The sequence below is a fragment of the Melopsittacus undulatus genome (assembly GCF_012275295.1).
Source record: "Melopsittacus undulatus isolate bMelUnd1 chromosome W unlocalized genomic scaffold, bMelUnd1.mat.Z SUPER_W_unloc_8, whole genome shotgun sequence".
Lineage (NCBI taxonomy): Eukaryota > Metazoa > Chordata > Aves > Psittaciformes > Psittaculidae > Melopsittacus > Melopsittacus undulatus.
Window position 1 is genome coordinate 483,830 of NW_022993950.1, and position 25,277 is coordinate 509,106.

At 42.5% G+C, this 25,277-nt stretch overlaps 1 protein-coding gene across 1 annotated transcript in view; it reads left to right on the forward strand.

Annotated features, from left to right (window-relative positions):
* The first annotated feature begins 343 nt into the window (after positions 1-343).
* LOC117438311 (nipped-B-like protein) overlaps positions 344-25,277 on the forward strand; it is a 191,220-nt gene continuing 166,286 nt past the window's right edge. Inside the window, exon 1 of the mRNA XM_034073860.1 lies at positions 344-682. The gene's annotated coding sequence lies outside the window, so the exon portion shown is untranslated. The remainder of the gene's footprint in view (positions 683-25,277) is intronic.

Here is a 25,277-nt window from a genome sequence, read left to right on the forward strand (position 1 = left end):
AGCGGCGGAAGCGACGCCGTTTGAGTAAGAAGGTGGAGCCTGTTGATGTTTGGCGCTGGTGGAGGGAGTTATTCCTGTAGCTGCACTTCCGGTCGGCATTTTGTTCTGAGAGGGAGCGAGAGAGATAAAAACAGAGGACTCTTTTCTTTCTCCTCCTTTTCTTTTTTCTTCTTCTTCTTCTTTCCCTCCTCCCCCTCCCCACCGCCCCCCCGCCCGCCCCCCTCTCCCCCTTCTTCCCCCCCTCTCCCTCTTCTTCCCCCCCCTCCCCAGCTTGCTACTGATTCACAGGGGCTGCCGCCTCTCCCACCCTCCTTGCAGTCGCTTATAGCAGAGGGAGCGGTGGCCCTTTGGCATCTGCTCTTCCCTTTCCCCTAGGGACTTGGAGTGTGTCTCGGAACGAGTTCGGTTCTGTCCGACCCGAGTTAATGTTGTGAAGCAGGCTCAGGAGGAAGGGATTTGTTTCGGCTGCTCACGCCCCGGCTCTACATGTTCGCTGCACTGAGGAGACGGAAGAAGAGCCAACCCCTCTCCCGGCCTGGATTACTGTTATATTATCTTCTCTTTTCCTGCTCTGCGGTGGTGGCGGCCTAGTAGCGGCAGCGGCCCTTCTAAGAAGGGTAGGGGGCGGATTTCTCTCCCACTCTCTTGGATTTTCGTTGGATTCAGACGCCGATTTGCTCAGGTAATTCTCGTTCCTGTTTCCCCTTCTCTTCCTTGCTCTCTCCAGCAGTAGGTTGGGCCTCCTAGTCCAGGCGGCCTAGCACTACCGGGAGCAGAGGGAATTAACTGTTATCCGTGATAGAGGGGAGTAAGTGGTAACCAGAAGTACTTATTTCGCAGCCCTCCTTCCTGCTCGCTTGGATTTGTGGAGGAAATTGGTTCTTCACGGGCTCCCGGGAGGCCTAGGCCCAGTGGAGAGCGCAGACCCGCTGGCCAGCGCATTTACTCTAGCTTGGGGATTAGAAAAGCGAAGTGGCTTCTTAGTGACAGGCCTCAACCCGGAGAGGGGCAGGAGGAGGAGGAAACAATGCAATTAATCACAAATATGCATGGATCTTTTTGCCGTATTTACAATTTTATCAGGGCAAGGAAGGAAGGTCTCAGCATAGACAGCTCTCTGAAATTGGGAAGGAGTGAATGGAGGAGTAGGGGAAGAGAAACAATGTAAATACCCAGAAGCAAAAATACCACCTCTCTTTACTATTATCTTCTCTTTCTAACCAGCTCTGTTCTGAACATTCAGAAGTTTGGAATGCACATGAATTTATAATGTGCAGAGTATTAATTTCGAAATAATATAGCAGTTGATTAGTGTTAATCCCTTTCTATTTATATCATAAATATACTGTTTGTGCGATGATTTGGCACAATACAGGCACCTGCAGACCCAAGAAATACAGGTAGACAAGCATATTGTGTCAGGTAGTCCACACAATCTCAGCGTTCATGTGTTGTATACTTTATAGGAGTATGTACTAAATTCATATGAAATACTGTTTTATACTCTCAACAAGAAAAACGGGAGAGGAGTTATGTGAAGTGCTGTTTATGACACTTCAGAGGCCAAGGTGATGATGAGATCTTATCCCGAGTATTTGAGAACTAAGAGTAAATTTAACTGAAAAGTGAGGAATGCTTAAAAAGTGTCATCCTTTGTCAGGATATATCAATTTGAGATCCTGAGGTTGTTATTGGCTGTGTTCATGATTGTGTAATTAGGTGTCATTTTAACAGGTCAAATGTGTTTTGTAAATGACTGCTGATTGAGTGTCAGGTTTTTATTTATAAATGGCAGCTTATTTACAGTAAAGTAAATCTAATATTTACTGTGTGGTAGAGTTGAGAGTGCTCTTAGAACTTGAGGTGGGCTTAAAGCAAACACCCTGTGAACTAATAAAAGTGCTCCTACAGAAATTACATAATTGAGGGAAATTTTAAGATACCAAGTTTGATCTTTCCTATAGAAAAGAAACTCGTAAATTGCAAGCAAGTATCAATATTACATAATCTGTCTATTTTTCAGTAGGTTTTTAGTTGTTCAGGTAGACCTGTTGTAATAATAAGTGGTTAATGTATCTAATAAAGTAACTTTCTGGTATATTGTGTTTAGAGTCTTATAAACTGCTTACATGTCTCTGCCCTGATACATGTTTAAAAGGGTGAAGCAAATATAGCTGTTGCATAGAAGGCATGTTTTTAATGTTGTAAATCCACGTAGTAGTCAGTAAGGTGTTCGTGTTTTGTATTGGTCAGTGAGCAGTTTGAATTTTAAAAGCCTGAAGATCCTGTTGAGCCCCAATCCTTTCCTCCCTCCCACAAATCTCCGATTCTTGTCTTTGTGCTGCCTGGTCCTGTTGGACACTGTTTGCAACAGGTCCTCGAGCCTATGAATGGAGAGGAACTGTTTACACTTGAAAAAAGCAGGTTTTTATTTTTAAGCTTTGCGCTTGCAGAGGGAGCCACTAGTTGTCTCCGTCACAATCTTTGTGTGTAATTGAACTGTTTTCTTTTGGTCCATATCATGCATAGAGGCTGAGTGTAACTTTTTCACAGGAAAGAAAGGACTGTGTAGAAGTAGTTGTGGTTCATGTGTAGTTTTTGTCATTAGGAAGCAACATTAGCTCCAGCATTTCTTTCATTATCTGTTTCAAACAGCTCTGGTTTTAACAAAAACGGGTTTGTTAAGCTAACAGTAATGAACTTCTTTGACTTATTTTTCATTTAAGGAGGTTTACTTTAAATATACCCTATAACTACAGAAGCTTATTTCCTGATCTTATGTAGTTCCCATCAGGTTTATCTTGTGAGAGTTCTGTTTATGGTACTTTCTTTTTTTTAAAAAATCAGAAAGCATATACTTTTCTGGTATGAAAACTAGATATATTTATAGAAGGAAATTTAAGGTGCTGCCTTTCTATAATGATTTTTTTTGTTTTGTTCTGAGCCATATTTGATCCTGAATTAGTTGCTTTATCACAGTTTATATAGTCATAAATGTGTATCTTGGAAATGATATTTAGCATATAGAAATACTCAATGTGGCAATGTTTAGAAGATTACATTTGGTTTAGATTGTATTTTTAGCACACTTAAGAGTGTATGGGAAGCAGGACTGTCACTTTACTCCTTTTTCCTTAGTGTTAAGAGTTCATACTGGTCTACTGTTTATCACAAGAGCTAGATGCTTAAGGAGGATGTAGTTTTTATTCCTGTTATAGAAATACAAAATTAATTATTCTTAAGGTCTTAGTTGTAACAATAATTTTAACTGAAAAGGAATTTTTTTTTATTTTTTGCTTTTGACTACCTTGCACATTTTGAATTTGCGTCTTGTGTACAGGTTTTATTTATTTTTAGGTTTTCTATATTTAAGCTATTTTTATACTGTTTAAAAACATTTTTTACATATTGATTTAGGAGAAACAAAACAGGATCAAAGAAGCAAAATTATACTGCTAAAACCATTTGCAGGTCTGTGTTCTACATAACAGTACACATACTCTGCAACCTCATTGCATGTTTGAGTTCCATGTATACTAATGTTCATATGACTCTTCTTGCAGAATCAAGACAATAGATGGTTCTAACCCAAGGGAATGACTGTTTGTTGTGTTTGTATGATGATTAAGGTGATACAGACTTAAGATTAAATGTTTCATGTATGTATTCCTCTATAATAAACTATATTTTGAAGGGTTAGGGTATTAGATATTAGATGAAAAAGTCCCAAGTGTTAATTGATTTGAGTCAGGAATTGGTATAACAAGTTTCCTACTGCAATTTTCAGTGTGTTCAGTGGAAAGTGTGGTACTTCTGTGTATTGTACTGCAGAGTCATGATATTAAATTTATATTGACATATACTTCATAACTATTGCACAAGAAATGCAAATTTAGTGGACAAATGCTAGTAACTAGAAGGAAAAATATTTCTATTCTGAATATCTGTATGTAGGAAATTAAGTCTTTAAATTCAGAAGGAATTCTAAAGGAGTATGTTATACTCATTAATGTGGGGACATGTTGACAGTAATTATGGGCATACTTAATTGGAAAAATGAGTTGTAAGTTTGGTGTCTGCTAGGTGTGTGGTGGATCATCCAGTGTTAGAACAGCTATTTGGTGTCACAAAACACATCGCTAGAAATACTTAACACTTGAAAAAACTGTATTTCAGTATCATGCTGCTTATTTCCAGTCTTGCCTTTTATATGCCTTTATTAGAAGTAGTACAGGTTAGGTTAGCTTCTGATTATTGAATCATCATCAGTAATGAGCACTCAGTTGCATGTATACACCTACCTACAAGCAAATGCCTTAAATTGGTGATATGTGTATATTATTGCTAATAACCCTGTATAATATCCTTTTTAATAATCAAAAAAGGAAGTCCTTTTGATATGATAATCATTAAAGGCTTGTATTCTAAAAACCTTTAATATAATTAATTTATATTTGTGTTTTTATTAGTATTACATGCTATACTTCATAGCTGATCCTGACCTCCAAAGTACATGAGAGAGAAATGCTTTATATTGACATGTGCTGCACCACAGGAGTGAGAAAATTGTGTTTGTGGAGATTGTGTGGGATCTATGGTTTGTGTCTTGTTTCTTGTCCCTACTGTTGACCATGGAAAATCTCACTAGCAAAAGGGAAGGGAGAAAGGGTTTTGACCCAGTTGTATGTTGTTGATACTGTACTTGAAGGTGACTACTTGGTTTGCACAAATAACTAAAAAAAAAAAACCCAAACCATAATTGAAAACCAGTTTTTCATGTTAAACTCTAAGTAAGGAATGGCTTTTGGTATGCATATCAGTTGGTTCTAAGTGATTTTCTGATTAGAGATCTCAAAATTCTCTATGTGGGTAGATATTTTAATTTTTTCATTTTTCAGATTACTGCTGTGGCTTGACTTGAAGGAGTGCATATATGTAGACATACAGGAACAGTGTTAAAAAAAATGCTAGGCTGCAAAGTTAGGGACTTGGATAAGGAAATGTCAGACTAAGATTGTGTAAACAAATGTGATCCAGTCCCCTTCTCCATACACTGGGCCTTTAACTACATTATTGTATTTTCCCCTTATCCTTGTCACCTCAATTCAATGCTTCATACAGTGCATAGGAAATTGTAGCTGACTAGTATACTGTTATAACTTAGTCCATATATTTGCTTTTCTTTGTAATTCAGTGTACAGCCTGCTGCTTTATTACTTGCTGTATACCATCTGAATCTTTCATGAATACTGAAATGTTTTCATCTATTCATTTGTAGGAATTGTCTCAAAACATGTATCTGCACAAACATTAATTTTTTTAACACATCTGTGAAACATTTCCATTTTACATATGGAAGACTGAAACTGAGCCAAATAGGCTTGAAAATTGCTTGTAAATCTTGTGTAACTTAAAACGCTTTGTTCTTGAGATTTTTAGTTACTTTACAGTACTTGGGAAGTTCATAAAGTTTTCTTTGACTTTATTTGTGGTTGCAAGTGCCTTGCATTTCAACATATTGGGCTCATTGTTTTTCACGGTGGTTTCCTAAGTAGTATAGAATGGGTTTTCACTTATGGCCTTAAACATCTATTCAGTTTTGGCTGTCTTGATCATGCTAAGAGCTAGACAAGAATAGATTTCTTGTCCTGAAAAATTGAAAAGAATCATCCTCCCCATTGTGGAGAAACCAAACTCATATGTTTTATCAGGAAGAACAGAGATGACAACTAGATAGTAACCCAGATCTGCAAGTAATTAAATGGCTTGCCTGCAGTACTGGAAACAGTTCCAAAGTAACTTTCAAATTAGCTTTCAGCAGGAACTAGCAACCCTGGAGAGTATCATAAGCATTGGTTATTGGGTGTTAAGGTTAAAACTCTGCCTCTTAAACTGATAATTGTTGCAGTTGATGTCAACTTGTTAAATGGAAAACTCTGCAGCCTGGTGGTCAGACCATTTCATGGTGCTGTGTGTTTGTTGCCCAACTGCTGTATGGCTCTGTTAGGAAAGCAAGACTGTTCAGACATATAGTGAATGTGTTCCTAGCCAGATCATTGCTTTAGGGACGTAGGAAGTACAGGCTCAAATGCCTGATCTGTATCAGACAGAGAAGTTCTTGAGCTTTTCCTCCCCTGTATGACTTTTTATGTTCTGATCATATGCTCTGTATGCTGTGGGTATATTATGGAACAAGTAGAATTAGAATTGCTAAAGACTTTCTTCCTTTATATCTACCTTTTTTTTCAGGTTAAAGCCATTTACCCTTGTCCTGTCACTACACATCCTTGTAAAAATTCCCTCTACAACTTGTTGGCCCCCTTGAGTAGCTGGAACAATAAGGAAAGTAGCTGGAAAATAAGATCTCCACACAGTCTTTTCTTCAGGCTGAACAAGCCCCAACTTTCTCAGCCTGTCTTCATACAGGAGGTGCTCCAGTCCCCTGATCATCCTTGTGGCCCTACTCTGGACTTGCTCCAACAGCTCCATGTCCTCCTTATGTTGAGGACACCAGAACCGTACACAGTACTCCAAGTGGGGTCTCATGAGAGCAGAGTAGAGGGGCAGGCTCACCTCCTTTGACCTGCTGGTCATGCTCCTTTTGATGCAGCCCAGAATACAGTTAGCTTTCTGGGCTGCAAGTGCACACTGAAGCCAGCTCATGTTCAGTTTCTCATTGACCAACACCCCCAAGTCCTTCTCTGCAGATCTGCTCTGAATCACTTCTCTGCCCAATCTGTAGCTGTGCCTGGGATTGCCCTGACCCAGGTGTAGGACCTTGCACTTCATATTGTTAAACTTCATGAGGTTTGCATTGGCCCACCTCTTGAGCCTCTCAAAGTCCTTGTAGCTGGCATTCCTTCACTCTGGTATGTCGAGTGTACCACACTTGCAAACTTGAGGGCACACTCAATCCCACTGTCCATGTTGCCAGCAAAGATGTTAAACAGTGCAGGTCCTAACACCTACTTCTGAGGAATGCCACTTGTCATGGACCTTCACCTGGACATCAAGCAACTGACAGCCACTCTGAGTGTGACCATCCAGCCAATTCCTTATCCACAGAGTGGTACATCTATTAAATCCATGCATCTCTAGAGACAAGGATGTCATGCTTGACAGTGTCAAACACTTTGCACAAGTCCAGGTGGGTGATGTCAGTTGCTCTTCCCTTATCCACCAGTGCTGTGACCCCATCATAGAAGGCCACCAAATTTATCAGGCACAGTTTGCCCTTAATGAAGCCATGTTGGCTGTCACCAATCGCCCCTTTTGTCCATGTGCCTCAGTGTATTTTCCAGGAAGATCTGAGTTGTGATCTTGCTGGACACTGAGGTGATACTGACTGGTCTATAGTTCCCTGGGTCTTAATTTTTTTTTTTAACGGGGGTTTTATTTCCTCTTTTCCAGTCAGTGGAAACTTTATCAGAGTGACATGATTTCTTAACTATGATGGACAGATAGTGGCTTGACAAATTCATCTGCTAGATCTCTCAGGACCCATGGCCCTGTATACCTTCAGGTTCCTTGGATGTTCTTGAACCTGATCTTCTACAGCAGGTGGTTCTTCATTCTCCTAGTCTGTGCTTTTGCCTTATGCAACTTGCACAATGTGGCTGGAGCTCTTGCCAGTGAAGACCCAGTATGAAAGCCATTGAGTACCTCTGCCTTCTCCATGTCCTGTGTAACCAGGTTTCCTGTCTTTCTTCTGGAGAGGCCCCACGTTTTTCCTTGTCTTCCTTGATGTCCCTGGCCAGGTTTAATTTTATCAGGGCTTTAGCTTTCCTAACCTTGATCCCTGGCTGCTCAGATGATTTCTCTATATTCCTCTGAGGCTACCTGTCCTTGCCTCCACCCTTTCTTGGTTTCCTGTAGGTTTTTATTCTTCTCTGTTTTAAATTGTATTACCAAGTGGGTTGTCAAATGCAGGAGTTTAACTGAGAAAAACAGTCATGGAATATGAAATCCTGTAATAATTTTCTAGTTATGAAATGTTTCTTCTCTTAAACCTCATTTTGGTATTGCTCATCCAGTTATGCCTGTAAATACGGCTTTAATTTACCTAAACAAAAAATATTCTTCTTGTTTTAGGTACTTGGGGGGTGTTACTGGCTAGAAGCTTTCTTGATGGACTTGATAGCATTAGTCCTGCTTGTGATATTGAGTGTGTCTCTCTCTAGGCATAATACAAAAAGAACTAACAAGTGTATAATTTGAAAAACAATTTAAGTACCAGACAGAAAAATACTCAACCAACTGGTAGGCAGTTGAGCTGTGATTCTTAACAAAAAATGTCCCTTCTGATTTCTAAATAATTAGTTTTTCAGAATTTGATTATTATAGTATGATGTCAGTTGCCTTTTAGTCTGAAAAAAAGGCTTTTTTTTATTTCCTCATGGAGATTTGTCTATCTGAATGTATTAAAACACTGAGATAGATGTTACAAGAGCAGACCTTAATATTAACAGTAATCACATAACTCCTCTCTGTAATTCAGGTAACCTGTGCAGTATAATTTCTCAGCTTTTCAAGTTGGTAGCTTGAAGAGCAAGTGGCTAAAATATGGTAGGTGGTGGTACCCAAAGCCTAGCAACTTTTAATGTTTCCACCACCTTATCAACAGAGAGCACTTCTACACCCTTTGTCTAGTCAGGTATCATACACAGCTTGTGCCTTATGAGTCTTGAAATGCCCTTTTCCACCTACTAGTCAAGAGGTCTCAGTCATGTTGTGGCAGAAATCCTGACAATTATATGGCAATTATTTTTCTTTAATTTTTTAAAAATCTAAGCATACCCAACCCCCCCCCCCCCAAGCCAAAGCCCAGGGAATTGCAATACACTATTTTTGGGAAACAACATACAAACTGATATTTTTAAATAATATTTTATTACAGTTTGTTAGTTAAGTTGTGCCTCATTTTGGATTTACCAAATTAAAAGTTTTTGGATAGGAGGGGTGTTTTTCTTTGTGTATTACTTAATGTGTAGTATCCATTCTTAATTGAACTCTGTTGCTAGTGGGGCTGTATCTGATTGTGAGTAGTATTAAAATTGACATAGCCTATGATTCTTTGCTGGACTAATGCAGTTTTGTAAAACAGTCATAATTCTAAAACTATGTGCCATATGTGCCTGGATAGGTTTGAGGTACCTTTGGTCCTACTCAAACAAAAGCCTGTATTTCTTCTTACTGCTCATGCTGACTGAAAGATTAGTGTTGTTTTGAATATGTCATGCTACAAATGACAATGCAGAAAACATAAGCAACTGCATTTATTTATCTTTCTTTTGATAAGTTACTTAACAGATAGGTCCTTTAAATAATCAGGCTTTGCTCTGATATGTTCATAACTTTTTAAAGTATTTGGTACAGTCTTTTTTCTTATGTGACTGATATCAACTTGGCAAGCTTGCTGATGACACCAAACTTTGTGGTTCGGTTGATGTGCTGGAGAGAAGGAATGCTATCCAGGGGGACCTTGACGTGCTTGTGAGGTGGGCTGATGCCAACCTCATGAAGTTTAACCCTGCCAAGTGCAAGGTCCTACACCTGTGTCGGAGCAATCCCAGGCACAGCTACAGGTTGGGCAAAGAAGAAATTCAGAGAAGCCCTGAGGAGAAGGACTTTGGGGGTGTTGGTTGATGAGAAAATGAACATGAGCTGGGAGTGTGTGCTTGCAGCCCAGAAAGGCAACCATATTCTGGGCTGCATCAAAAGAAGTGTGACCAGCAGGTCAAAGGAGGTGATCCTGCCCTTCTGCTCTGCTCTCGTGAGACCTCACTTGGAGTACTGTGTGCAGTTCTGGTGTCCTCAACATAAGGAGGACATGAAACTGTTGGAACAGGTCCAGAGGAGGGCCATAAGGATGATCAGGGGACTGGAGCACCTCCCCTATGAAGACAGGCTGAGAAAGTTGGGGGTGTTCAGCCTGGAGAAGGCTTTATGGAGACCTCAGCAGCCTTCCAGTATCTGAAGGGGGCCTGCAGGGATGCTGGTGAGGGACCCTTCATTAGGGACTGTAGGGATAGGACAAGGGGTAATGGGTTAAAACTTCAATGGGAATTTTAGATTGGATATAAGGAAGAAGTTCTTTACTGTTAGGGTGGTGAGGTACTGGAATGGCTTGGCCAAGGGAGTTGTGAATGTTCCATCCCTGGTAGTGTTCAAGGCCAGGTTGCATGGAGCCTTGGCTGACATGGTTTCATGTGAGGTGTCCCTGCCTGTGGCAGGGGTTTGGAACTAGATGATCTTAAGGTCTTTTCCAACCCTAACTATTCTATGATTTTATGAATGTAGGATGATAATTATGCATTCTATAAATTTATTGCTGTAGCTCTGCTTGTTAGTTGTGTACCAAAGTGTTTTTGCTACTCAGAATGTGAGCCTATTTTGAGAGGCAGCTGCTAGTGACTTAATTATGTTGTAATTTCTAGTTTTTTACTGTGGACAGGCTGCTATCTTTCAGGTTAGGATACGATCCATCAATTTGGATTGTGCTGTCATTTGTTAAAAATGGGATCATTTATCTATTTAGGTTGAGTGGCAAACCCAGGAATAAATTATTTGCTTGGAATAGCTTATTCTTACCTCTGACACTAGTGTGGCTGATGGCATTGACAGTTTTAGGGAATATGAGGAAAATTCTGTTAAGAAAAAATAAGTACAAATGTAAACAGATAACCAACCCTAAACTTTGATATGTTAAATTTTCCTTTATGATTGTATTAGATTAATTTTTTGGCATATAGAATCGTAGAATAGTTAGGGTTGGAAAGGACCTTAAGATCATCTAGTTCCAGCTCCCCTGCCATGGGTAGGGACACTGCACGTGAAACCATATCACCCAAGGCTTCATCCAACCTGGCTTTGAACGCTGCCAGGGATGGCGTATTCACAAACTCCCTGGGCAACCCATTCCAGTACCTCACCACCCTTACAGTGAAGAATTTCTTCCTTATATCCAGTCTAAACCTCTGCTGTTTAAGTTTCAACCCATTACCCCTTGTCCTATCACTATAGTCCCTAATGAATAGTCCCTCACCAGCATCCCTATAGCCCCTCCTTCAGATACTGGAAGGCTGCTATGAGGTCTCCACGCAGCCTTCTCTTCTCCAGTCTGAACAGCCCCGACTTTCTCAGCCTGTCTTCATAGGGGAGGTGCTCCAGTCCCCTGATCATCCTCATGGCCCTCCTCTGGACTTGTTCCAACAGTTCCATGTCCTTTTTATTTTGAGGACACCACAACTGTACACAATACTCCAAATGAGGTCTCACAAGAGCAGAGTAGAGGGGCAGGATCACCTCCTTTGACCTGTTGGTCACACTTTTGTTGCAGCCCAGAATACAGTTGGCTTTCTGGGCTGTGAGTGCGCACTGAAGCTGGCTCATGTTCATTTTCTTCTCAGCCAACACCCCCAAGTCCTCTGCAGGTCTGCTCTGAATCTCTTCTCTGCCCAACCTGTAGCTGTGCCTGGGATTGCTCTGACCCAGGTGTAGGACCTTGCACTTGGCAGGGTTAAACTTCATGAGGCTGGCATCAGCCTACCTCCCAAGTGTGTCAAGGTCCCTCTGAATGGCATTCCTTCCCTCCAGCATATCAGCTGAACCACACAGCTTGGTGTCATCAGCAAACTTGTTGAGGGTGCACTCAATCCTACTATGTCACTGACAAAGGTGTTAAAGAAGACCGGTCCCCACATTGATCCCTCAGGGATACCACTTGTTACTGGTCTCCAGCTGGTCGTTGAGCCGTTGACCACAACTCTGTGTGTGTGACCATCCAGCCACTTCTTTATCCACTGAGTGGTCCACCTATCAAATTGATGTCTTTCCAATTTAGAGACGAGGATGTTGCGTGGGACAGTGTCGAACGCTTTGCGTTAAGTCCATGTAGATGACTTCAACTGCTCGACCCCTGTCCATCAGTTCTGTACCCCCATCATACAAGGCCACCAAATTGGTCATGCAGTTGTCTGGAGTACAGCAGTAGCAGTCATTTTTCTCCTTCTTAGTGCCTGGTGCAATGCTGTGTTTTTGACTTTCAGCCCGGGAACAACAGTGATGGCACCGATTGTTTTTAGTTGCTGCTCAATAATGTTTATTCTGACCAAAGACTTTCTGAGTCTCATGTTCTGCCGGGTAGGAGGGGAAGCCAGGAGGAAGCAGAGATTGGACACCTGATCCAAACTAGCCAAAGATGTGTTCCATATCACAGCATGTCATGCCCACTATATAAACTGGGGGCAGTTACCCAGAAGGGGGGTTAGATCACTGGCTGGGTCTTGTTTGGTGGTCATGAGCGGTTGTATTCTCTTCCCTTGTTATTTTCCTTATCATTATTGCTGGTAGCAGTAGTGGTTTGTGTTACTGAACTGCTCTTATCTCAACCCGTGGGAGTTACTTTCTTTCAGTTCTCTTCTCCATGCCTCCGGGAATGGGGGAGGCAAGGGGGGGGAGTGAGCAAACAGCTGCATGGTACTGAATTACCGACTGGGCTTAAACCACAACAGCATATTTTCGGTCTTTTCCTGTCATTGTTATGTTTAACTTTGTATGTTTCTGTTTTTCTCATTTGCTGTCCTGATTGAGATGGTGATGTTATTTCTTCTAAGGCTTACCCATATTGGCTTAGGAGAAGCTTGCTTTAAGAATTGTTTCCAATTAAGAATTGTTGCTGTTACTGAATGTGCTTTGATATTTTTTTTAAAATTCTATTATATTTTCTTGTGCAATATTTTTCTTTGCTACTTTTTCTTTCCTGAATCGTAATAATCGGATAAGGTTTTTTTCGTTGTTAGTATTGCAACTTTCAGATTGCTTATGTTGTGTTCAGAATTATAATTTTTAACTGAGGGTTAGAAAAGCAGAAAAACCAACCCATATCAGAAGTTGTGGAATTTGAAAATGCTTGTTCTTAATAAATTTAATCATGTGTTTACTTTTGTGATGGCACTTTCCAAAAAGATGGAAAGGAGGGAGAGGTTTAAGGGTGTTGTCCTTATACAGGCCTTATTCCTTGTTTGTAGAATTCAAGCATAAGAATTTTTTTGCTAAAAGCTGGAAAAAACCTTCTTGTAGTTTAATGGGCAAGTGTCTCTCCCTGTTCACCACATCTTGCATTGATCAAGCATCTTTGCCTATGATCTTCTAAAACTTGGGCAACTTTCTGGTCCTTGATAGGTGAGTGAGCAAGTCTGCAAGACCCATAAATAGTAGGAATACTGCTACTTGAGTCTGGGCCTCTTCATATATGTATATATATATATATATATATGTATGTTGTATATATATGTATATATGTTTTAGTGGTTATCTCTGAGTTGTTTTGAGTCAGTCTATTTAGTAGACCAAAGTTTCCAGTGAACCAATATGGTTTTGTTGGAAAGTGAAATATCAGCTGGAGTTTGAGTTTGTTTGGTTTTTCAGAAACCACAATGGGTAGTTGTTGTACAGTATGAAAATAGAAATAGTAGCAACTTAGTTAAGTCTTGGATGTTTTTTTTCCTCTATAGTACTACTAGTGAAAATAGCCAGAGCATGCTAGTGTTATGCTGTTGTATTGCAGAGGTTGTAAGGAAAGGTTTTCTGGATTCTCCAGAACAGCATATTAGAAATATTTTAATGATCTAAGTAAATTAGAATAGTGGATGTTATAGTGATTGTATGCCTTTATTTTGATGTGGATGTAGTACATGGTGTTATTTTTAAATCCAGCATATTTTACATTTTACTTGCACATAATTTCTGACATGCTAATGCCTGTTATATAATTATCCTGGTAGAGGTACAGGTAATCCTAGGATTGGGTTAGAATAGCTAAAGGCTTTTGCCTGTGTGTGAGACCAGCAAGATTTTTAATGGTGGACTTGAACATTTGGATGTGAGATTTTGAAGTGACCAATTTCCCCATGTAGACTAACTTTTGCTAAGATGGTAGCAACATGTTGTCATGGTTTAATCTCAGGTGGCATTTAAGCACCACACAGCTTCTTGTTCAGTCATCCCATTGTCATCCTGTTGTCCCCCTCATCCCCGGTAGGATGGGGAAGAAAATTAGAAAAAGTAAGAAATAAAGATAGCTAATAGGTAAAACAAAAGATGTGCACGCAAGCAAAGCAAACCAAGGAATTAATTCACCACTTGTCATTGGTTGGTAGGTGTTCAGCCATTTCCAGGAAAACAGGGCTCCATCATGCATAACAGTTACTTGGGAAGACAACACCATCACTGTGTGCATGTGTCCCATTGTCCATGTCCTGTCTGTTGTGTGTCCATCATCTGTCCCATTTGTCCATGCTCTCCTTTTCCTAGTGTCATGGTTTAAGCCAAGCTGGTAACTTGGCACCATGTAGTTGTTTGCTCATGCACATATACCCACACCCCCCTCCCCCACCCCCCTGGTGGGATGGGGAGGAGAATTAAAAGAATGTAAGCCCTACAGGTTGAGATAAGAGTCCAATAACTATAGTACAAAACTACTACTGCTACCACTAATAATGGTAAAGGAAATAACAAGTGGAGAAAATATAAAATTAAAAGGGGAAAGGAAAAAAACCCCAAACCAATAACCAGCAGTGATGCACATTAAAATTGCTCACTACCCACCTGACCTGAGCAGCAATCTGGGCCTTCTGGGTAACTCCCCCCAGTTGATATACTGGGCATGACATCTTATGGTATGGAATATTCCTTTGGCTACTTTAGGTCATGTATCCTGTCTCTGCTTCCTCCTGGCTTCCTGTGCCCCTCTTCACAAGCAGAGCATGAGGCTGAAAAGTCCTTGATCAGTGTAAGTGGTATTTAGCAACAGTTAAAACATGGGTGTGCATTATTCTTGGATTGAAGCTGAAACACAGCACTGTACCAGCTACTAGGAAGGAGAAAAATAACTGTTACAGCTGAACCCAGGACACCCAGCTTGATATGCTGAGTGTGACATCCTGTGGTACAGGGTATTCCTTTAGTTAGTTGGGGTCAGATGTCCCAGCTGTGCCTCTCCCAACTTTCTGTGCATCCCAAGTCTTATTTGCTGGTGAGGTGGTGTGAGAGACAGAAAAATCCTTGACTCTGTGTAAGCACTGCTCAGCAATAAGGAAAACATCCCTGAATTATCAGCATTGTTTTCAGCACAAATCCACAACATAGTCACATGCCAACTGCTATGAAGAAAAATATCTCTACCCTGGCCAAAACCAGCACATAGTTGAAACAAGTCTACTTTAGGTCACCAGATATTCCTCTCAACTCCAAGTACTACAGAGACTTTCATTACAGAGCAGTTTTTGATCACTCATGATCACGTTTCCATGACCTTTCTGTCTTAAATTATGATTGTACAATATTTAACTATTTGCAAGTATTGGCAGCTAGGACAGAAGAAGTTAGCATATCTGTGCTCACCAATGTTTCTAATAATACTTATACTGAGTACACTACAGTGTTGCTCTCCTGTACTGAGGGAGCAAAAGAAATTGAATTAATCCTACTTTTTCTTGGTGTTAAAGTAGTAGTAGTTTTTCTTGTACCCCTGTGCAGTTGCACAGCAGTGTGACTACTCATCTGCTTTGTTTCTGGGTTGTTGGATTGGGGAGATGGATGCTTTGCATAGAGTTGTCATTCTGTAAGCCATAGAAGTTACTAGTTGGACACTGAATGCAATGTGAGGTGATCCTGCCCCTCTCCTTGCTCTTGTGAGACCTCACTTGGAGTATTGTGTACAGTTGTGGTGTCCTCAAAATAAAAAGGACATGGAACTGTTAGAACAAGTCCAGAGGAGGGCCACGAGGATGATCAGAGGACTGGAGCACCTCCCCTATGAAGACAGGCTGAGAAAGTTGGGGCTGTTCAGCCTGGAGAAGAGAAGGCTTTATGGAGGCCTCATAGCAGCCTTCTAGTATCTGAAGGGGGCCTACAGGGATGCTGGTGAGGGGCTATTCATTAGGGACTGTAGTGATAAGACAAGGGGTAACGGGTTGAAACTTAAACAGCAGAGGTTTAGATTGGATATAAGGAAGAAATTCTTTACTGTAAGGGTGGTGAGGCACTGGAATGGGTTGCCCAGGGAAGTTGTGAATGTTCCGTCCTTGGCAGTGTTGAAGGCCAGGTTGGATGAAGCCTTGGGTGATATGGTTTAGTGTGAGGTGTCCATGCCCATGGCAGGGGGGTTGGAACTAGATGATCTTAAGGTCCTTTCCAACCCTAACTATTCTATGATTCTATGGTTCTATGATTCTTGGTCTTTGCATGAAACAGTGGGGGACAGCATGGAAGGAAACTTGGATAATGAAAACTGGAAAAAATTAAAGCAGTAAGACATAGAATACTTGAATTTGAGGAAAGATTTTCATGAAATAATATTTTTGAAGGGTTGCAAATAGCAACAGTAGTAGGAAAGGAGGCAATTAAGTAACATGCAACTGCTTACTCACTCCTCCCCTTACCTCCTGGGTGTAAAACTTGTGTGATAAGAACAGTTTAATAATTGAAATTAAATAAAATATAATGATAATGGAACTAATACAGACAATAGCAATAACGATCATACTTGGGAACAGAAAAAGTGAAAATTTTGGAAACAGCAGTAATGACCAATACAGTTGCTTACCACAGTTGGTGCCCAGTTGGAGTGGCAGAGATGGGTGCTGCAAGATGCACAATGCAGTGATGGGCATCTAGCTGCCATAGACGTGCTAGATAGCAGTCAAGACCATATAATTGAGTTCACTGGCTGCTGTTTTCCCCCAAAATTAAATCCCTTCAAGGTACACACCGAACTTCCCCATCCTCCTGAGCTACCCAACAAGTACACACAGGTCGTTGAGCAAAATAGTACCACAAGTGGGTTGTCCTTTACCTGAGGTACGAATAACCCAGACTGTCTTCCCCAGTATCGTGGTTTAAGCCCAGCCAGTAACTCAGAACCACGCAGCTGTTGGCTCACTCCCCCCCTTTTTCCTCTCCCCTCTCCCAGAGGGATGGGGAGGATAATCGAAAGAATGTGTTTCCCATGGGTTGAGATAAGAGCAGTCCAGTAACTAAGGTATAACACAGAACTATTACTGCTGCCACCAGTAATAATGATGGCTTGACTTCACGAACAAAGATTTGGGAAGGGCTTTACCCATGCTTACTACAAGCGCTCTGATGACTAAAAAGACCAATGTGGGATAGGCAAATCTGGTTGCAGAAAGCACAGCGAAAGGTCTGCTTGGGTGGTGTAGGTGAGGCACTATTCTTTCTACGTTGTCTTTTCTCCTTGGGACTAATTCTGCATGTGTTCTCAAAGGAGACAACAGCATTTTGTATGGTGTGTCTCCAAGTCTCTCGATTGGAGGCCAAGGTGGACCACTGATGATAGTCAATATGGCCAAGGCCGAGGTATTGTTTCAGGGAGTCCTTATATCTCCTCTTTGGGGCACTTGTCTTGTGGCAGCCGGTGGTGAGTTCACTGTAAAAGACAATCTTAGGGAGGTGATGATCCGTCATCCTAGAGACTTGCCCTGCCCAGCGCAGCTGTGATTTCAGCAATATGGCCTCGATACTGGTGACCCCTGTTCAAGGACAGTAACATTCGACACACAGTCAGTCCAATGGATGTTTAGAATTGTCCGGAGGCAGTGCTGATGTAAGCATTCAAGGAGTCACAGGTGATGGTGGTAGATAACCCATGTTTCAGACCCATATAAAAGTGTAGACAATACAATGGCTCTATAGAGCTTCAGGTGTTTATTGCACCAGACTCTTTTATGGCGTTTTCTGAAGGCTTTATGTGCCTTTGCTGTTCTGTTGTGTATCTCTTTGTCAATCGTGGCATCTGAGGAAATAATGCTTCTCAGATAGCTGAACTGACTTAAGCTCTGACTCGCCAATGGTAATGTGGGGATGATGGTAATCTTGTGGTGCAGGTTGGTAGAGAGCTACTTCTAGCCTGAAAAGATCAGTCGCCTCTGCAAACCAAGATGTTAAACACTGCAGAGCTGCTTCTATGTGGGCAGCAATGGCGGCATCATCAGCAAAAAGCAGTTCATGGACAAGGTGATTTAGGGTCTTAGTGTGGGCCTTCAGTTGCCTTAGATTGAATATGCTCCCGTTGGTACAATATTGAATATAAATGCCATTTTGTTTGTTGAGGTCTACCGTAGCCCTTTGGAGCATCATGCTGAAGAAGATTGTGAATGAAGTTGGTGTGAGAATGCAACCTTGTTTCACACTGTTGGTTATTGGGAAGGGTTCAGATAGTGCATCGCCATATCTGACTTGGCCCTGCTGATCCTTATGTAACGGAATAATCATTTTGAGGAACTTGGGGGGACAACCTAATTGTTCCAAGGTCAGCCACAGGCCTTTTCTGCTCACAGCGTCAAAAGTTTGGTGAGGTCAACGAAAGTTACATAGAGTCCGTTATCCTGTTCTTTACACTTCTCTTGAAGTTTTCTGAGAACAAATACCATGTCTGTGGTACTTCTATTGGCTCTGAAACCACACTGACTTTCAGGTAGAAGTTCTTCTGCAGTAGCAGGTACTAATCTGTTCAGTAGTATTCTTGCAAGGATTTTTCCAGCAGTGGAGACCGGAGTTGTACCTCAGTAGCTTGAGCAGTCTGACTTTACACCTTTTTTCTTATAGAGTGATGATGACTGCATCATGAAAGTCTGAGGGTAATTTACCTTGTTCCCAACAGTGCACAACTAGCTTGTGAAACTTAGCATGAAGTGCTTGGCCTCCATGTTTCCAGATTTCGGGTGGGATTTCGTTGACCCCAACTGCCTTACCAGTTTTCACCTGCTGTATAGCCTTAAGAGTTTCTCCCATGGTAGGGGCTATATCCAATTTGTTTTTCACCAGGTGTTGTAAAATGTGCTGGATTCTTGTGCCTTGGACTATACGGTTAGCACTAAAGAGTGTTTGAAAATGTTCAGACCAATTATTCGGGATGGAGATTTTATCTGTAAGAAGCGTTTGGCCATCTGCACTAAGTAAGGGGCTTTGAACCTGGTATGTGGGTCCATACATAGCTTTCAGAGCCTCTGTGGTCACCTAAATCTGTGCATAGTTGAGTCTTTTCTGCTAGGTTGAGCCACCACTTGTTCTGGATGTCCTGAAGCTTCTGTTGGAGTTTACTGCATGCAAGACAAAAAGCTGCTTTTCTTACATGGTAAAGTGGCTGAGTGAGGTGTGCTTGATGATCTCTTCTTTGTCAGCAATTCCTGGACCTCCTGATTGTTATCATCAGACCAGTCTTTGTTTTTCTTTAAGGAGAACCCAAAGGATTCTTTGGAGGACTGCAGAATGCTTTTTTTTAGTATGTTGCTGAAGTGCTTCAGGAGAAGAATCTATAAGATGGTCTTCAAGCCTAGTTTGAAGGCTAGCCTGAAAGCTGTCCCTCACTGCAGCTATTTGAAGATTATGAACTTTGAGCCTCCTCCTCAGAATGCCGCCCCTCTTAGATTTGGGCTTGAAGAGGAAGTTAAGTTTGCAATCCACAAGGCGGTGCTCTGTTTGACATTCTGCACTAGGCATCACTTGGGTGTGACAGACATTGCGAGCATTTCTCTGGCTCACTAAGACATAATAAGGTGCCAGTGTTTAGATCAAGGATGCATCCAGGTTGTCTTCAGACTGTCTTTCTGCTGGAAAATAGTATTGGTGATGGTAAGCTGCTGCTCTGCACAAAACTCTAGCAATAGGCATCTGTTATCATTGCAGCTACCAACACTGTGCTTGCCTAGTACTCCTTTTCAGGCTTCAAAGTTCTTACCTACTTGGGTGTTGAAGTCACCAAAGATTATGATTTTATCATCTGTATGAACCTTTTGAGTGAAGTGATGCAGGTCAGTGTAGAATTTGTCTTTTTCTGCAGGGTCAGCTTGCAGAATTGGAGCATATATGCTGAAAAGAACAACATGTTGCTTATTGTGTAGTGGAAGGCGTAAGGAGATAATACTATCGGAATGACCTATTGGCAAATTTTGAAGTTTAGAGATGATGGAGTTTTTAATCATGAAGGCAACTCCAGAAAGATTACTTTCAATTTTGGATTTACCTGACCAGTAGAGTGTATAGCCAGAACCATGTTCTTTAAGGCTACCTTCCTCATGAAGGCAAACTTCACTGAGAGCAGCAGTGTTGATATTGAGTTGTGACAATTTGTGGGCAATTAGCGCAGAACGGCGCTCAGGACACCAACTGTCCGCTGTATCAAGCATGGTTCTGATGTTCCAATGTGCGAGTGTCAATCGGGACACACCTTTGGAGGCAGGTGTATGTCTTTGTCTCTTTGTCTTTGGTTGACTGCAACAGGAGATGCCCATTGGCTGCGGCTAGCCAGCCAGGTGGAGGAGGAGATGAGCTTTGGTTAGGCTACCTTTTCTAGGCCTCTCCATATGGAGCAAGCAGTGCTCTCCTTGAAAAAAGGCTGCTTGGTCATTCAGGATGTTGTCAAACAAGACTGTAATCTCCTGGGTCAGTCTCGAGCGACCAATGTCCTGAACTGCCTGCATGCAGGGTTGGGTCTTTGGCTTCCAGTGCACCTTATCACCTGCCGTTTTGTCCTTCGCCTGTCGCTACAGGACTTTGCAAGTGTGAGTAAACCCTTTGGGCCTGCTCAGTGGATTTTTTTAGGTAACACACGGTGGAACTGGCCACACCCTTTATACCTGAGGTTTATCTGCCAGGGCCTAGCGAGCTTGGATGGAGACAGCAAGGTCCTCAAGTTGTAGGTTTGGTTAGAGGATCCTTCTCTTGGATGGCCTTACAAGGCTAAACAAGCTCCATCTGCCCGAGTTTGAAGTTAGAGTTGTCCTTCTCCTAGGATGGTTGCCTGAATGCTAGTGAGCCCATACTGCCCATGGACACACTTTGTCTGACCCTTCAGTTGAGACCTGTCTGGCATGGGAGACCCTACTGGAGGCATATGCCACCACCAGCATATAGCTCCCAGTTTCACAAGGGCACGCAAGCTCTTTGCCCATGACAAGGGGGTGTCCGTGAAAGAGACCACCAATAATAATAATGATAAGGGAAATAACAAGGGAAGAGAACACAACCGTTCACCACCCACCGACGGATACACAGTCTGACCTAGGCAGTGATCTAACCCTTCTGGGTAACTGCCCCCAGTTTACATCCTGGGCATGACGTGCTGTGGTATGGAATACATCCTTGGCTAGTTTGGGTCAGGTGTCCTGTCTCTGCTTCCTCCTGGCTTCCCTTCCTCCCTGGCAGAGCATGAGGCTCAGAAAGTCCTTGGTCAGAGTAAACATTACTGAACAACAACGAAAAACATTGGTGTTATCAGTGTTGTTCTCAGGCTGAAAGTCAAAAACACAGCATTGCACCAGGTACTAAGAAGGAGAAAAATGACTGCTACTGCTGAACCCGGAGCACCCAGCAAATTCTTTATTTGCACACAGAAACTTTATCCCCTTCTACGGTCCGTAAAATTTCTGATTGGATTGGGCCAGCCCTGTTGGCAGATCCTCTGGTGTTGACCATCCAGGTGGCTTTTGGTAAATGTGTATCCCAGTGCTTGAAAGTCCCACCACCCATTGATCTCAGTGTAGATTTTAACAGCCCATTGTACTGTTCGATATTCCCAGAAGCTGGTGCCTGATAGGGGATATGATATACCCACTCAATGCCATGCTTTTTGATTCAGTTGTCTATAAGCTCATTCTGAAAATGAGTCCCATTGTCTGACTCTGTTCTCTCTGGGATGCCATATTGACACAAGATTCAAGATCTGGGATAGTGTTCTGGGTGGTGGTGTGGGGCACAGTGTATATTTCCAGCCATCCAGTGGTTGCTTCCACCATGGTAAGCCCATGGTGCTTGCCTTGGCAGGTTGGTGGGAGTGTGATATAGTCACTCTGCCAGGCCTCCTCATATTTGTACTTCAGCCATTGTCCTCCATACCAAAGAGGCTTTAACCGTTTGGCTTAAGTACAACACATGTTTGACATTTGTGAGTAACCCCTCCATCACAGGTCCATCTGTATGTTGCATCTCTGCCTGAAGTGTCAGGGGCCCTCCTGACTAAACATAATTCACCCTTATATTGCCAGTCTAAATCCATTCAAGTCACCTCAATTTTAGCAGCTTTATCCACCTGTTGGTTGTTCTGATGTTCTTTAGGGGCCCAGCTCTTGATTACATGAGCATGTACGTGGTATACCTTCACCACCACGTTCCCAGGCAGCGATATCTTGCCATAGTGTAGCCACCCTGTTGGATTTCTGCATTGCCAATTGCTGTCAGGGGTTGAGTAGCTGCTTTGTTTGTTGCAGGAGTTGGTGTAGCTTGCTTTGATTGGGGTTTGACTAGCTGTGTTGTCTGTTGCTTTATCATCAGATCCAGGGACATCTTTTTCTTGCTCCTTACAGAGCAGGGCCCTATAGGTGTAGGCCAAGCCCCAGCACATTGCAGTGAATTTCCCATCTCTGGTATCGCCAGGATGACAGCACACCTTGTCTAAGTGTTCTGTTAATTTTTCTGGATTCTGCATTTTTTCAGGAGTGAAATTCCAAAACACTGGAGGAGTCAACTGGATTAATTGCTTGCCCATACTTCAATCTTAGCAGCTTGATTCTCCTGTTGGCTGTTCTGGTGTTCCTCAATGGCCAGACTCTTGGGTACATGAGCATTTACATTGCTTACCTTCACCCCCAGGTTCTGCACCTCGGCAGTGATGCCTTGCTAAAGTGCAGCAGCCCAGATGGGCTTCCCTCTGCATTGCCAGTTGCTCTGCTTCCATTGCTGCAACCACCTCCACAGGGCATTTCCTGCCATCCTTGAGTCAAGAGAGGTATAGTTCTGGCCTTTTTCCTTGTTCAGCAGTGTCCAAGGCCAGCTGGATTGCTTTTATCTCTGCAAAGTGACTCGATTCACCCTCGCCTCGAGAAGATTCTGCAGCTTGTTGTCTGGGACTCCATACAGCTGCTTTCTATCTCATGCTTTCCTACAGTACATCAGGACCCATCAGTAAACAAGGCGTATTGCTTCTCACTTTCTGACAGTTGATTACATGGTGGATCCTCTTAATCACCCATCACCTTATTCTCTGCTGACATTCTGAAATCTTTGCCCTCTGGCCGTTCCATGATGAATTTTAGACTTCTTGGATGACTGGGTTTCCTGTTCAAGCTAGTGTAATTAGTGCAGCCCACTCACTTCATGTAGCATCAGTTACATGATGTGTAGTGGAGACCCTGCCTTTGAAAATCCAGCCCAGCACAGGAAACCGGGGTTCCAGGAGGAGCTGTGCTTCAGTGCCTATCACTTCTGAAGCAGCTCGGACCTCTTCATATGCTGCTAGTATCTCTTTTTCAGTTGGAGTGTAGCTGGTCTCTGATCCTCTGTATTCCTGACTCCAAAAGCTGAGGGGTCAACCTCCAGTCTCCTGTGGAGCTTTCTGTAGAGGCCCAAAGTTAAAACATAAACAGGGGAAGTTTAGATTGGATATAAGGAAGAAATTCTTTACTGTTAGGGTGGTGAGCTACTGGAATGGGTTGCCCAGGGAGGTAGTGGATGCTCCATCCCTGGCAGTGTTCAAGGCCAGGTTGGATGAAGCCTTGGGTGATATGGTTTAGTGTGAGGTGTCCCTGCCCATGTCAGGGGAGTTGCAACTACATGATCTTAAGGTCCTTTTCAACCCTAAGTATTGTATGATTCTATGACCATTCTCCCTAGCTGCTGTGTAAAGCACATTTTTTACATCTTTCCTGGTGTTCTGGGTTCAGCAGTAGCAGTCATGTTTGCTCTTTAGTAGCTGGTGCAGCACCGTGTTTTTGACTTTCGGCATGGGAACAGCGCTGGTAACATCAATGTTCTTAGTTACTGCTCAAATGTTTATTCTGGCCAAGGACTTTCTGAACCTCATGCTCTGCCAGGGAGGAGGGGAAGCTGGGATGAAACAAAAGACAGGATACCTGACCCACACTGACCAAAGAAGTATTCCATACCACAGCACATCATGCCCAGGATGTAACTGAGAGTTACCCGGAAGCGCTGGTTCACTGTGGGGTTGGACTATAGGTATCGGTCGGTGCTCGGTTGGGCTTGGTATTATTGGTTGGTGGATGGTATTGTATTCTCTTCCCTTGTTATTTTCTTTATCATTATTATTATTGGTGGTAGCAGTAGTGATTTGTGTTTTACCTTAGTTACTAAACTGTTCTTATCTCAACCTGTGGGAGTTACATTCTTTTGATTCTCCTCCCCATTCCTCAGGGAGTGGAGGGGGGTGAGAGAGAGATAGTGTGACTGATTTATGGCTGACTGGGTTTAAACCATGACACCTCGTCTGGAGTCAACCAAGGGCTAGTGTGTGAACTGTCTGTCATTTCATTTGTTCAAAGGCTTGTTGCTCAGGGCCCCCTTTGAAATTATTCTCTTCCAGGTCACTTGATAGAGAGGACTTACAGTCAGACTATAGTTTTGGATGTGCATTCTCCAGAACCTCACAACACCCAAGAATGCGTGTTTCTTTCTTATTAGTTGGTGGAGACATTGCTGTTATCTTGTTGCTCACATCTGTGGGGATCTGGAGACATTCATCTTGCCATTTTATTCCCGAAAATTGTATATCCTGTGCAGGTTCCTAGACCTTACTCTGCTTTATGGCAAAATCAGTTTTCAGCAGGATTTCGATTATTTTCCTCCCTTTCTCAAAAACATCTGCTGTATCTCCCCACACAATAATGTCATCAGTGTATTGTAGGTGTTCTGGAGCTTGCTCCTGTTCCAGTGTAGTCTGGATCAGTCCATGGCAAATGGTAGGGCTGTGTTTCCACCCCTGGGATACTCAATTCCAAGTGTACTGGAGATACTGGAGGCACTGGAGGCCCTTCCAAGTAAAAGGGAACTGTGGCTTGCACTCTGCTATCAAAGGGATAGAGACAAATGTATTGGCAATATCAGTTGTAGCATCCCACTTGGATGCCTTTGATTCCAGTTCATACTGAGGTTCTAGCATGTCTGGTACGTCAGCATGCAGTGCTGATATGACTTACATATGACGTATTCGAGATCCTCAAGGCAGTGAGAAGAGCGTGCAGCAAGCTCACTGCTCAGGACTTCAGAAGGGCAGACATTGGCCTCTTCAGGAACCTGCTTAGTAAAGTTCTATGGGAAATAGCCCTAGAGGGTAGGGGGGCCCAAGACTGTTGGTTGATATTCAAGGATCACCTGCTAAAAGCTCAGGAGTGTTGCATCCCAACTAGAAGGAAGTGCAGCAGGAGGGCCAGGGGACCTCCTTGGATGGATAAGGAACTGCTGAG